The sequence below is a fragment of the Bos grunniens genome, chromosome 24 (genome assembly GCF_055505025.1).
Source record: "Bos grunniens cultivar Pamir isolate PY7600 chromosome 24, Bosgru_T2T1.0, whole genome shotgun sequence".
In the NCBI taxonomy this organism is placed as follows: domain Eukaryota; kingdom Metazoa; phylum Chordata; class Mammalia; order Artiodactyla; family Bovidae; genus Bos; species Bos grunniens.
In genome coordinates, this window is record NC_141188.1 from 51466379 (window position 1) to 51480456 (window position 14078).

The following is a 14078-nucleotide window of genomic DNA, read 5'->3' on the forward strand; positions in this document are numbered from 1 at the left end:
AAATCCGCTGTCCCTCTCTCGGGTTCCGCCCCCTGGCGGGACGCCTGCGCGCTAATACCCCGGAGCGTGGGTCGTGATGAGTGGACCTCCACGCCTGCGTGTTGAGTCCGGCGGAGGAGCGCGCCCCTTTAGACGAGGCCTGCTGCGCTTGCGCACTGACGTCCAAAGAGGCTCGCGCCTCTTTAGAAAGCTGCAGGGCTTGCGCACCTCGCTTGTGCTCCTCCGCCCAGCTTTTGGTCTGGTCACGTGTGCTTTCCTAGCCCAACTTGAGGGGAGGAGGAGGATTGGGGTCGGATTTAGTCTCTTAGTGGCGGTCCCCACAAGAGGTAACTGGGAGGGAGGGGCGGAAAAGTCTGTAAGCCCTCTTCGCCCACTTTGTAACCTTGTTTGCGCATGTCCTCTACCGTTCCTCCTGTCAAGAAAAAATGAATCAGTAGTCGGTCTAAAGGAGAAATAGGAAATTTTATTTGTTCTAACCTGAGGGCTCTAAACCTAAAGACAGTGTTTCGGAAAACTCTACGGATTGTTCACTTGTTTTCACTGGAAGACACAAGTAGATACATTTTTGAATCAAAGGGTATATACATATCACAGTGACGCATATTACATAAAATTCAGAAGAGATACTGTGTAGCTGGACCACGCTGACTCCGTGTTTTCAGCTCCATCATAGGACTAAGACCCACAATTCTGCCTCTTCCCTTTTCTGCATGACTGAGCTTTAGCTTACTCAGAAGGAATGCGCCCTGCCAGGGAAGCTCAATATCAACTCTTACCCTTTCCTTTATCTGATAGGAAAATTGGAAGAATGCCTTTTGCTGATGCAGATGGTTAATGATTTTTGAGGAATAAAAGTTCTGAGACCCCTGGGAGAAGGGGAAAAAAAAACAAAAAATCTGGTTCCCGTTGGCATGGATGTACTTCTTCGTTAGTAATGAAACCAAGAGCTAACCTGTATGACCCGCCAAACCTAACCTGCCATGCTTACTTTCAGTTGCTTGCTTTTAGTTGATTTTAAACTAAACTTCCACTAGCTTCCTTATCTGTAATACCTCTGATGTTTGGATCACTGTAGTAACAGTTGGTTAAATTGTTTTTCAGTAACATGGAGTCAGTTCTTGGCCAGTTCAGACCACTTGAGACTACCAACTATCCAACTGGGCCTGCATGAGCATCAGACGGATGATGTTTTAATATCACAGGATGAAGAATTCCACCCTCAGAACATGCTAACACTGCCATCTTATGAACATGTCTCCTATGAAGAGCCATAAAGCTTGACTGCTGCTGCTACTGCTGCTAAGTTGCTTCCCTCGTGTCCGACTCTGTGCGACCCCACAAACGGCAGCCCACCAGGCTCCCCCGTCCCTGGGATTCTCCAGGCAAGAACACTGGAGTGGGTTGCCATTTCCTTCTCCAATGCATGAAAGTGGAAAGTGAAAGTGAAAGTGAAGTCGTGTCTGACTCTTTGCGACCCCACGGACTGCAGCCTACCAGGCTCCTCCATCCATGGGATTTTCCAGGCAAGAGTACTGGAGTGGGGTGCCACACCACTCTAATTACCTCACTTTCTTTACTTCCAATCACCTTTGGCCATGATCAGACCTCCCTGCGTGTTGATCTCATAAATGTTCCTAAAACATATCTTCAAAAGAAGACTCTACACCTGGACATCACCAGATGGTCCATACTGAAATCAGATTGAGTGTATTCTTTGCAGCCAAAGATGGAGAAGCTCTATACAGTCAATAAAAAGAAGACAGAGCTGACTGTGGTTCAGATCATGAATTCCCTATTGCAAAATTCAGACATAAATTGAAAAAACTAGGGAAAACCACTATGCCATTCAGGTATGACCTAAATCAAATCACTTATGATTATACACCTGGAGTAACAAATAGATTCAAGAGATTTGATCTGATACAGCTCCTGAAGAGCTATGGACAGAGGATTGTAACATTGTACAGGAGGCTGTGATCAAAACCGTCCCCAAAAAGAAGAAATGTAAAAAGGCAAAATGGTTATCTGAGGAGGCCTTACAAATAGCTGAGAAAAGAAGAGAAGCAAAAGACAAAGGAGAAAAAGAAAGATATAGGCATCTGAATACAGAGTTCCAAAGAATAGCAAGAAGAGATGAGAAAGACTTCCTAAGTGAACAATGCAAAGAAATAGAAGAAAACAATAGAATGGGAAAGACTAGAGATCTCTTCAAGAAAATTAGAGATCTCTTCAAGAAAATTACCTGCCAGAGGCATTTCAAGGGCTCAAAAAAAACCTTGTGCCACAACAGGAGGCCCCACAGAAACTGAGCCAGATCTGTCTTTGTGTGTTTGAGTGTCTCCTCCAGAGGTACAGGTCAGCAGTGGCCTGCTGCAGGGGTTCTAGGTGCAGTAGACCTGGATATGGCATAAGCCTTATTGGAGGAGGTCACCATTAACCACATCATAGAGCCACCAGAACGTACATAGGACTGGGGAAACAGACTCCTGGCACAAACAAAAGCTTGTGTGCACCAGGACCCAGGAGAAAGGAGCAGTGACCCCACAAGAGACTGACCCAGACTTGCCTGGGAGTGTCCAGGAGTCTCCGGAGGAGGCGTGGGTGGCCTGTTGCAGAGTCGGGGACACTGAGTATGGCAGTGTCTGCACTGGACCTTTTGAAGGAAGTCGCCATTATCTTCATGAACTCCACCATAGTTGTGCCTCAGATCAAACAGATGGGCGGGGAACACAGCCCTGCCCATCAACAGAAAATTGGATTAAAGATGAGCATGGCCCCGCCCATCAGAACAAGATCCAATTTCCCCCTCACTCAGTCTCTCACATCAGGAAGCTTCCATAAGCCTCTTATCTTATCCATCAGAGGCCAGATAGAATGGAAACCACAATCACAGAAAACTAATCAAACTGATCACATGGACCACAGCCTTGTCTAACTCAATGAAACTATGAGCCATAACATGTAGGGCCACCCATGACGGACAGGTCATGGTGGAGAGTTCTGACAGACTGTGGTCCACTGGAGAAGGGAATGGCTAACCGCTTCAGCATTCTTGCCTTGAGAACCCCATGAACAGTATGAAAAGGCAAAATATAAGACACTGAACTATGAACTCCCCAGGTTGGTAGGTGCCCACTAAGCTACTAGAGATCAGTGGAGAAATAACTCCAGAAAGAATGAAGAGATGGAGGCAAAGCAAAACAACACCCAGTTGTGGATGTGACTGGTGATGGAAGTAAAATCTGATGCTGTAAAGAACAATATTGCATAGGAACCTGGAATGTTAGACCCATGAATCAAGGTAAATTGGAAGTGGGTCAAACAGGAGATGGCAAGAATGAACATTGACATTTTAGGAATCAGTGAACTAAAATGGACTAGAAGGGTGAATTTAACTCAGATCATTATATCTTCTACTGTGGGCAAGAAACCCTTAGAAGACATGGAATAGCTCTCATAGTCAACAAAAGAGTCTGAAATGCAGTACTTAGGTGCAATCTCAAAAATGACAGAATGATTTCTGTTCATTTCCTAGGCAAATCATTCAGTATCACACTAATCCAAGTCTATGCCCCGACCAGTAATGCTTAAGAAGCTAAAGCTGAAGGGTTCTATGAAGACTGACAAGACCTTCTAGAAGTAAATACAAAAAGCAGATGCCCTTTTCATCAGAGGGGACTGGAATGCAAAAGTAGGAAATCGAGATACCTGGAGTAACGGGCAAGTTTGGCCTTAGAGTACAGAATGAAGCAGGGCAAACGCTCACAATTTTGCCAAGAGAACGCACTGGTCATAGCAAACGCCCTCTTCCAACGACACAAGAGAAGACTCTACACATAGACATCACCAGATGGTCAACACCAAAATCAGATTGATTATATTCTTTGCAGCCAAAGATGGAGAAGCTCTATACAGTCAGCAAAAACAAGACTGGGAGCTGACTGTGACTCAGCTCGTGAACTCCTTATTGCCAAATTCAGACTTAAAGTGAAGAAAGTAGGGAAAACCACTAGACCATTCAGGCATGACCTAAATCAAACCCCTTATGATTATACAGTGGAAGTGACAAACAGATTCAAGGGATTAGATCTGACAGACACAGTGCCTGAAGAACTATGGATGGAGGTTCTTAGCATTGTACAGGAGTCAGGGATCAAGACCATCCCCAAGAAAAAGAAATGCAAAAAGTTAAAATGGTTTTCTGAGGAGGCCTTACAAATAGCTGAGAAGAGAAGAGAAGTGAAAGGCAAAGAGAAAAGGAAAGATATACCCATCTGAATACAGGCTTCCAACGAATAGCAAGGAGAGATAAGAAAGCTTTCTTAAGTGAATAATGCAAAGAAATAGAGGAAAACAATAGAATGGGAAAGACTAGAGATCTCCTCAAGAAAATTAGAGATACCAAGGGAACATTTCATGAAAAGATGGGCACAATAAAGGACAGAAATGGTATGGACCTAACAGAAGCAGAAGATATTAAAAAGAGGTGGCAAGAATACACAGAGTAAGTAAGTAAATGTTAGTCACTCAGTCGTGCCTGACTCTTTGCAACCCCATGGACTGCAGCCCACCAGGCTCCTCTGTCCATGAGATTTTCCAGGCAAAGATACTGGAGTGGGTTGCTATTTCCTTCTCCAGGGGATCTTCCCAACCCAGGAATCAAACCCAGGTCTCCTGCATTGAAGGCAGATTCTTTACTGAGTGAGCTACAAGAGAAGCCCATATACACAGAAGAACTATACAAAAAAAGATCTTCACAACCCAGATAATCACGATGGTGTGATCACTCACCTAGAGCCAGACACCCTGGAATGTGAAGTCAAGTGGGCCTTAGGAAGCATCACTATGAACAAAGTTAGTGGAGGTGATGGAATTCCAGCTGAGCTATTTCAAATCCTAAAAGATGATGTTGTGAAAGTGCTGCACTCAATATACTAGACAATTTGGGAAACTCAGCAGTGGCCACAGGACTGGAAAAGATCAGTTTTCATTACAATCCCAAAGAAAGGTGATGCCAAAGAATGCTCAAACTACCACACAATTGCACTCATCTCACACACTAGTAAACTAACGCTCAAAATTCTCCAAGCCAGGCTTCAATAGTATGTGAACTGTGAACTTCAGATGTTCAAGCTGGATTTAGAAAAGGCAGAGGAACCAGAGATCAAATTGCCAACATTTGTTGGATCATCGAAAAATTAAGCAAGTTCCAGAAAAATGTCTACTTCTGCTTCATTGACTATGCCAAAGCCTTTGCCTGGGTGGATCAAAAAAAACTGAAAAATGCTTAAAGAGATGGAAATACTAGACCACCTGACCTGCTCCTGAGAAATCTGTGTGCAGTCAGAAAGCAACAGTTAGAACCATACTTGGAACAACAGACTGGTTCCAAATCGGAAAAGGCTGTATATTGTCACCCTGCTCATTTAGCTTATATGCAGAGTACATCCTGAGAAATGCTGAGCTGGATGAAGCACAAGCTGGAATCAAGATTGTTGGGAGAAATATCAATAACCTCAGGTATGCAGATGACACCACCCTTATGGCAGAAATTGAAGAGGAACTAAAGAGCCTCTTGATGAAAGTGAAAGAAGAGAGTTGGCTTAAAACTCAACATTCAGAAAACTAAGATCATGGCATCTGGTCCCATCACTTCATGGCAAATAGATGGGGAAACAATGGAAACAGTGACACACTTTATTTGGGGAGGCTCCAAAATCACTGCAGATGGTGACTGTAGCCATGAAATTAAAAGACACTTGCTTCTTGGAAAGAAAAGCTATGACCAACGTAGACAGCATATTGAAAAGCAGAGACATCACTTTGCCAGCAAAGGTTCATCTAGTCAAGGCTATTTTTTTTTTCCAGTAGTCAAGTATGGATGTGAGAGTTGGACTATAAAGAAAGCTGAGCACCGAAGAATTGATGCTTTTGAACTGTGGTGTTGGAGAAGACTCTTGAGAGTCCCTTGAACCGCAAGGAGATCCAATCAGTCCATGCTAAAGGAAATCAGTCCTGAATATTCATTGAAAGGACTGATGTTGAAAATGAAACTCCAATAGTTTGGCCACCTGATGGGAAGAACTGACTCATTGAAAAGACCATGATTCTAGGAAAGATTGAAGGCAGGAAGAGAAGGGGACAATAGAGGGTGAGATGGTTGGATGGCATCACCATGAGTCTCATGGACATAAGTCTGAGCAAACTCCAGGAGTTGGTGATGGACAGGGAGGCCTGGCATGCTGCAGTCCATGGGGTCACAAAGCGTCAGACAAAACTGAGGGACTGAACTGAAAGCCTTTGAATGTGTGGATCACAACAAACTGTGGACAATTCCTAAAGAGATGGGAATACCAGACCACCTTACCTGCCTCCTGTGAAACCTATATGCAGGTCAAGAAGCAACAGTTAGAACCGTACATGGAACAATGGATTGGCAAATTCCAAATTGGGAGATTGGAATCCCAAATTGGGAAGGAACTTCCAAATTGGGAAAGGAGTACGTCAAGGCTGTATATTGTCACCCTGCTTATTTAACTTATATGCAGAGTACATCATGCAAAACGCCAGGCTGGATGAAGCACAAACTGGACTCAAGATTGCCAGGGGAAATATCAATAACTTCAGATATGCAGGTGACACCACCCTTATGGCAGAAAGCAAAGAGGAACTAAAGAGCCTTTTGACAAAGGTGAAAGAGGAGCATGGAAAAGCTGGCTTAAAACTCAACATTCAGAAAACTAAGCCCATGGCATCCAGTTCAGTCACTTCATGGCAAATAGAAGGGGGAAAAGGTAGAAACAGTGACAGATTTTATTTTCTTGGGCTCCAAAATCACTGCATATGGTGACTGAACCATGAAAGTAAAAGAGGCTTGTTCCTTGGAAGAAATATTGTGACAGACCTAGACAGCATAATATACATACATATGTATATATAATATACATATATTATAGAGGACTGGAATGACAAAGTAGTAAGTCAAGAAAAACCTGGAGTAACAGGCAAGTTTGGCCTTGGAGTACAGAATGAAGCAGGGCAAAGGCTAACAGAGTTCTGCCAAGAGAATGCACTGGTCGTAGCAAACACCCTCTTCCAACAACACAAGAGAAGACTCTACACATGGACATCACCAGATGGTCAACACTGAAATCAGGTTGATTATATTCTTTGCAGCCAAAGATGGAGAAGCTCTATACAGTCAGCAAAAAACAAGACCGGGAGCTGACTGTGTCTCAGATCATGACCTCCTTATTGCCAAATTCAGACTTAAAGTGAAGAAAGTAGGGAAAACCACTAGACCATTCGGGTATGACCTAAATAAAATCCCTAACGATTATACAGTGGAAGTGAGAAATAGATTTAAGGGACTAGATCTGATAGACAGAGTGCCTGATGAACAATGAATGGAGGTTCATGACACTGTACAGGAGGCAGGGATCAAGACCATCCCGATGGAAAAGAAATGCAAAAAAGCAAAATGGCTGTCTGGGGAGGCCTTACAAATAGCTGTGAAAAGAAGAGAATCAAAAAGCAAAGGAGAAAAGGAAAATATACCCATTTGAATGCAGAGTTCCAAAGAATAGCAAGGAGAGATAAGAAAGCCTTCCTCAGTGATTAGTGCAAAGAAATAGAGGAAAACAATAGAATGGGAAAGACTAGAGCTCTCTTCAAGAAAATTAGAGATACTAAGGGAACATTTCATGCAAAGATGGGCTTAATAAAGGACAGAAATGGTATGGACCTAACAGAAGCAGAAGATATTAAGAAAAGGTGGCAAAAATACACAGAAGAACAGTACAAAAAAGATCTTCACGACACATAATCACGATGGTGTGATCACTCACCTAGAGCCAGACATCCTGGAACGTGAAGTCAAGTGGGCCTTAGGAAGCACCACTATGAACAAAGCTAGTGGAGGTGATGGAATTCCAGCTGAGTTACTTCAAATCCTAAAAGATGATGCTGAGAAAGTGCTGCACTCAATATACCAGACAATTTGAAAAACTCAGCAGTGGCCACAGCACTGGAAAAGGTCAGTTTTCATTCCAACCCCAAAGAAAGGCAATGCCAAAGAATGCTCAAACTACCACACAATTGCACTCATCTCACAAGCTAGCAAAGTAATGCTCAAAATTCTCCAAGCCAGGCTTCAGCAACACGTGAACCGTGAACTTCCAGATGTTCAAGCTGGATTTAAAAAAGGCAGAGGAACCAGAGATCAAATTGCCAACATCTGCTGGATCATCAAAAAAGCAAGAGAGTTCCAGAAAACATCTATTTCTGCTTTATTGACTGTGCCAAAACCTTTGACTGTGTAGATCACAATAAACTGTGGAAAATTCTGAAAGAGATGGGAATACCAGACCACCTGACCTGCCTCTTGAGAAATTTGTATGCAGGTCAGGAAGCAACAGTTAGAACTGGACATGGAACAACAGACTGGTTCTAAATAGGAAAAGGAATACATCAAGACTGTATATTGTCACCCTGCTTATTTAACTTATATACAGAGTACATCATGAGAAATGCTGGGCTGGAAGAAGCACAAGCTGGAATCAAGATTGTTGGGAGAAATATCAATAACCTCAGGTATGCAGATGACACCACCCTTATGACAGAAATTGAAGAGGAACTAAAGAGCCTCTTGATGAAAGTGAAAGAAAAGAGTTGGCTTAAAACTCAACATTCAGAAAACTAAGATCATGGCATCTGGTCTCATCACTTCATGGGAAATAGATGGGGAAACAGTGGAAACAGTGACAGACTTTAATTTTGGGGGGGGCTCCAAAATCATTGCAGATGGTGACTGCAGCTGTGAAATAAAAAGATGCTTACTCCTTGGAAGAAAAGTTATGACCAACGTAGACAGCATATTGAAAAGCAGAGACATTACTTTGCCAACAAAGGTCCATCTAGTCAAGGCTATGGTTTTTCCAGTAGTCATGTATGGATGAATGTGAGAGTTGGACTGTAAAGAAAGCTGAGGGCCAAAGAATTGATGCTTTTGAACTATGGTGTTGGAGAAGACTCTTTAGAGTCCCTTGGACTGCAAGGAAATCCAACCAGTCCATGCTAAAGAAAATCAGTCCTGAATGTTCATTGAAAGGACAGATGTTGAAAATGAAACTCCAATACTTTGGCCACCTAATGCGAAGAACTGACTCATTTGAAAAGACCCTGATACTAGGAGAGATTGAAGGCAGGAGGAGAAGGGAATGACAGAGGATGAGATGTTTGGATGGCATCACCTGCTCAATGGACATGAGTTTGAGTCAACTCTGGGAATTAGTGATGGACAGGGAGGCTTGGCGTGCTGCACTCCATGGGGTCGTAAAGAGCTGGGCATGACTGAGCGACTGAACTGAACTGACTGAACTGACTGAGAGAGCATACTAATAAGTGGAGACATCACTTTGCTGACAAAGGTCTGTATAGTCAAAGATATGGTTTTTCCAGTAGTTATGTATAGATGTGTGAGTTGAACCATAAAGAAGGCTGAGTGCTGAAGAACTGATGGTTTTAAATTGTGGTGCTGGAGAGGACTCTTGAGAGTCCCTTGGACAACAAGGAGAACAGACCAGTCAGTCCTAAAGTAAATCAACTCCGAATATTTATTGAAAGGACTGATGCTTAAGTTGAAGTTCCAATACTTTGGCCACCTGATGAAGAAGTTGACTTATTGGAAAAGACTCTGATGCTGGGAAAGATTGATGGCAAAAGGAGAAGGGAGCAGCAGAGGACGAGATGGTTGGATACCATCACCAACTCTATGGACATGAACTTGAGCACACTCTGGGAGATAGTGAAGCATGGGAAGCCTGGCATGCTGCACTCCGTGGGGTTGCAAAGAATCAGACATTGACTTATTGACTGAACAATAACAACAGGAAGACTTGGCCATTCCACAGCTGGTCAAGGAATTACAATCTTGGATGGGGGTAGATTACCAGGTTATTGGCATATTTTCATACCTCATTTGGCACTAATGAGGCCAATAGTCTCTATTATTGGTGCCTCTAGGCACTAATAATATTTGGCACTAATAAGAGTCTCTATACTCTCTAATTTAAAAGGGACAAAAATGGAATTGAGACTGCCCCCACTATAACTTGCAGCAATGATCCCTGAGCTATACCCTTAGTTCCATTGGATGAGCCACTGATCCACTGATCAGATGAAAGGTGGACTATATCGACCCATACTACCCTTATCAGAGGGACACAAACACACATTAACCTTGCTGCTACTGCCACCAGTCTGATGCAATCCTTGGCTAGTAAAAGAGCAAATCAAACAGTCACCATTAGGGGCTTGACCAAGTTGGAAAATGTGTACGAAATCCTACTCACATAGATAGCAACCAAGGGACTGATTGCACTGGACATGATACACAAGAATAGTCAGAAGCCCATGAGATTTCATGAACCTCCCATCGGCTGTATAACCCAACGGCAGCAAGATGGGTAGAAAGAGCCAATATAGTATATTAACACATATATGTGGAATTTAGAAAGATGGTAACAATGACCCTATATGCAAGACAGCAAAAGAGACACAGATGTAAAGAATAGACTTTTGGACTTTGTGGGAGAAGGCAAGGGTGGGATAATTTGAGAGAATAGTGCTGAAACATGTATATTACAATATGTGATATAGATCGCCAGTCCAAGTTCGATGCATGAGACAGGGTGCTCAGGGCTGGTGCACTGGGATGACCCTGAGGGATGGGATGAGGAGGGAGGTGGGAGGGGGATTCAGGATGGGGAACACATGTATACCCATGGCTGATTCATGTCAATGTATGGCAAAAACAACAATATTGTAAAGTAATTAGCCTACAATTAAAATAAATTAATTTTTTTTAAAAAGAAGAGAAACCAAAAAAAAAAAGCATTGATTTGTTACTGAAAGAGGCAGTGAAGACGATTTCTCTGGACAGGTCTTTATGAGAATGGTCTTCACAATCTAACCTGGATGTTAGAAGCCATCCAGCAATGAAACACAGCAACCCACAGCAGGCTATACACTGGTTTATGCGACACTGACTGTACCTGCTCTGTCAGCTCGGGCCTTAAAGTTATAAGACTCAGAAGGAGGACTGAGACCCTTTTAGCATGCTATGGATATTGTCCTAAGAATGCCACAAGACTTCCCACCTTGGAGACTATCTTGGATTGGAGACTTAGATGGTATCTCCCTCCCAGGTGGCTTGACATCCTTATACCTTTGTAGGAAGGGCCAGCCCCTGGCACAGTATTTCCTCAAACTTTCTAATCGAAGCCCCACCCATAAACAAGGTGATCTCCTTGAAATTAGGTGGGGGACTCAAGGAGGGTTCCTCTCATGGGCGCTACCAAAATTCCCACATATAACAGCTCCCTGCCCACTTCTGACATAAAGAGAAGACATGTCTGGCATTGTCCTCTGAGAAAAGTGCCAAAGCCTGGGGTGATCCTTGTACATGGAGACCAGACTTGTATGGTGTTGCTTCTGAATGAAGAAACTCTTATCTATCATTCTTGGTCTTTCCCTTCTGAGATTCATGCCACCTGCCTCCAACCATGCGTTTCTGTCCTGGGCTACCACTTACGCTGAAGTCCATAACTGCTCTGACTGCTAGGTGTGTGGATTGCTGCCAGTGTCTAGCAATGAAGGAATGTCATGGGTCAGTGTGCCTGTTAACCTCACAGCACGGGGACAATGGGTGGACAGGCAGGTAAACTCCTGTTGGGAACACTAGATGTCACCATGGCTCACGTTTTCCCCTTTGACAGTAATGATAGTATTAATAAAAAGTATTTCCTCCTCGGCTTGTACTTGAACCCAGTTCCTCTAGACTTAACACTGCCTGTCATTATCTAGGATGGTCTGATGTGGTTATGTGCTAAATACAACCAACTTGGACTTACTGCTCTTTTTGTAAAGAAAGGTTGGGGCCAGTGTGAGGAAAACAGGAGAGACTCCATCTTGAAGCCTGTCATCCGTCTTAAAGACAGGATGTGAACTAGGCCTGAACCCTGCCCAAGAGTGAGGAAACCATTACTAGTGAAAACCAGGTCTCATGGACTTCCCTCCCAATAGATGACAGAGATTGTCGTTGAGGTCAGGCTGCCCCTGTTAGATTAACCATAGAGACATCCCCCCTTGATGCATAATCATTGTTCCCCCCACCCTTTAACCTTAATTGTTTGTTCTCCTAGCAGCTACTTGTTGTAAAACTCAATCATATACAACAGAGAGGTTGCTAACATGTAACCAGTCATGTGGGGGAGAGGGGTATAAAACAGGGCCTCTCAGAAACATCAGGGTCCTTTTTGGGAGCTGATTCCCCTTGGACCGACTGGTGTAATAAACTGTGCTTCATGTCTTAAGTGTCCTCCGAGGTGTGTTTTGCGACTCTGGATTCCACAGCCAGGGGACAAAAACACCTGGTTGGCCAAATGTAACCATATAGAGTGACTACCACTGTCCTCTCTATCTTTTGTCCACCTAGTTTTTCAACTGAATGGACAAGTCAAGGAAAGAAGACTCTTAAAGCAGGAGCTTTCTTATCACCCAAAGGTGCCGTCTAAATATGTGGCACCAATCTTTGGCTTTATCTCCCATATGGGTGGACTTTCCCCTCGTTGTCTAGAAAGGTCTATTCTTCTTTATCAGACACTTTCTGAAACCTGCTGACTCTCAAAACTGAGTGTTGTAATCTCTCTTTGTGGGGATGGCGAGTCTCCACCTTTCTCCCTGAGTGTGGAGGCGTTCACGGTGGCTGGCTTGCATGCTCAGTCATGTCCAGCACTTTGCCACCCCATGGACTATATAGCCCACCAGGTTCTTCTGTCCATAGAGTTTTCCAGGCAAGAATACTGGAGTGGGTTGCCATTTCCTCCTCCAGGGGAATCTTCCTGACCCAGAGATCGAATCCATGTCTCCTGCATTGCAGCCAGATTCTTTACCACTGAGCCATTGCAGTGGCTATTGGCATTCGTGTTAAATTAGAAATACAAGCTCTAGCGCTCACCGCCTTTGTATTAAATACTTCTAGATAAAGCGTTTTTCTACTAAATCAGAAAACTAAATGTCCACTTTCCTAGTGGTTTTCCAAAACTATATGGCTCTGGACATGTTGACAGAGGTATGTGGAGAAACATGTCCTAATTCAACAACAATATTGTATTTACAGCCCCTCTTACCAATCTAGCATCACTGATTTATCATCTCATATAAAAAAGGCTATAAGCCATGAAGAGAACATTTCTTTTGCAGATGACTTCATCTGCTGGTTGACCTCCTTACCAGGCAAATGTGCCACGGCCCTGTTAGTCATTCTTCCTTGTCTAACAGGGATTCTCTGTATGTTGCTGTTGTGGTACAGGCATGCAGATTACCTCCCAATATCTGGCCCCAGAGTATTCAGGAAAGAATGGTGGATAAAACTGCATGGGCCATATAGATGTCTGGGTGAAATGTGTGGCTGAACCACACTGACTCCATTTTTTTTTTCAGCTCCATCATAGGCCTGCAGTCCTGACTCCTCCCCTTTCCATGTGACTGAGCTTTCATGTACTCAGAGGGAATGCACCTGAGCCAGATAATCTCCTTATCAACTTTAACCCTTGCCTTCATCTTATATGAAAACTGAAAGAATGGTACTTAGTTTGTCTGTTGGTCTGTTTGCTAACATAGATGGTTAATGGTCCATGAGGAATGCTAGTCATAAGACCCCCAGAGGGAAGGAAAAACCCCAGATCCCATTGTACGGATGTGTTTCTGTCTTAGTATTTAGATTCTACCTCTGGTTTTGACTCTGTTAAATGCCCTCAGAGGTAGAGTGCAGCTGCTGATGCTCTCAGATTGCTGGGTCATCATGATCCTATGAAGGATTAGGGGAGAAAAAGATTAATGTCTAAGGAGTTATATTGCTAGCACCAGAAGAAGGAAAAAATTATTTTTATGTTTGAGGAGACATGCCTGCCTTTGAGGAGATCTGGTTAACTTATAATGCAGATACACATTGCCCATTAGGGAGGGACCAAATGGGCGAGGAGTATATTTAAATTTTCTTGTTTTGCCTCAAGAAA

At 43.4% G+C, this 14078-nt stretch overlaps 1 long non-coding RNA gene across 1 annotated transcript; it reads left to right on the top strand.

Annotated features, from left to right (window-relative positions):
• Positions 1–32: 32 nt before the first annotated feature.
• On the top strand, positions 33–4463 carry LOC147346268 (uncharacterized). Its single transcript, XR_015154064.1, has 2 exons — positions 33–326; positions 1102–4463. It is a non-coding gene; the product is annotated as an uncharacterized LOC147346268 (long non-coding RNA).
• Positions 4464–14078: the final 9615 nt, after the last annotated feature.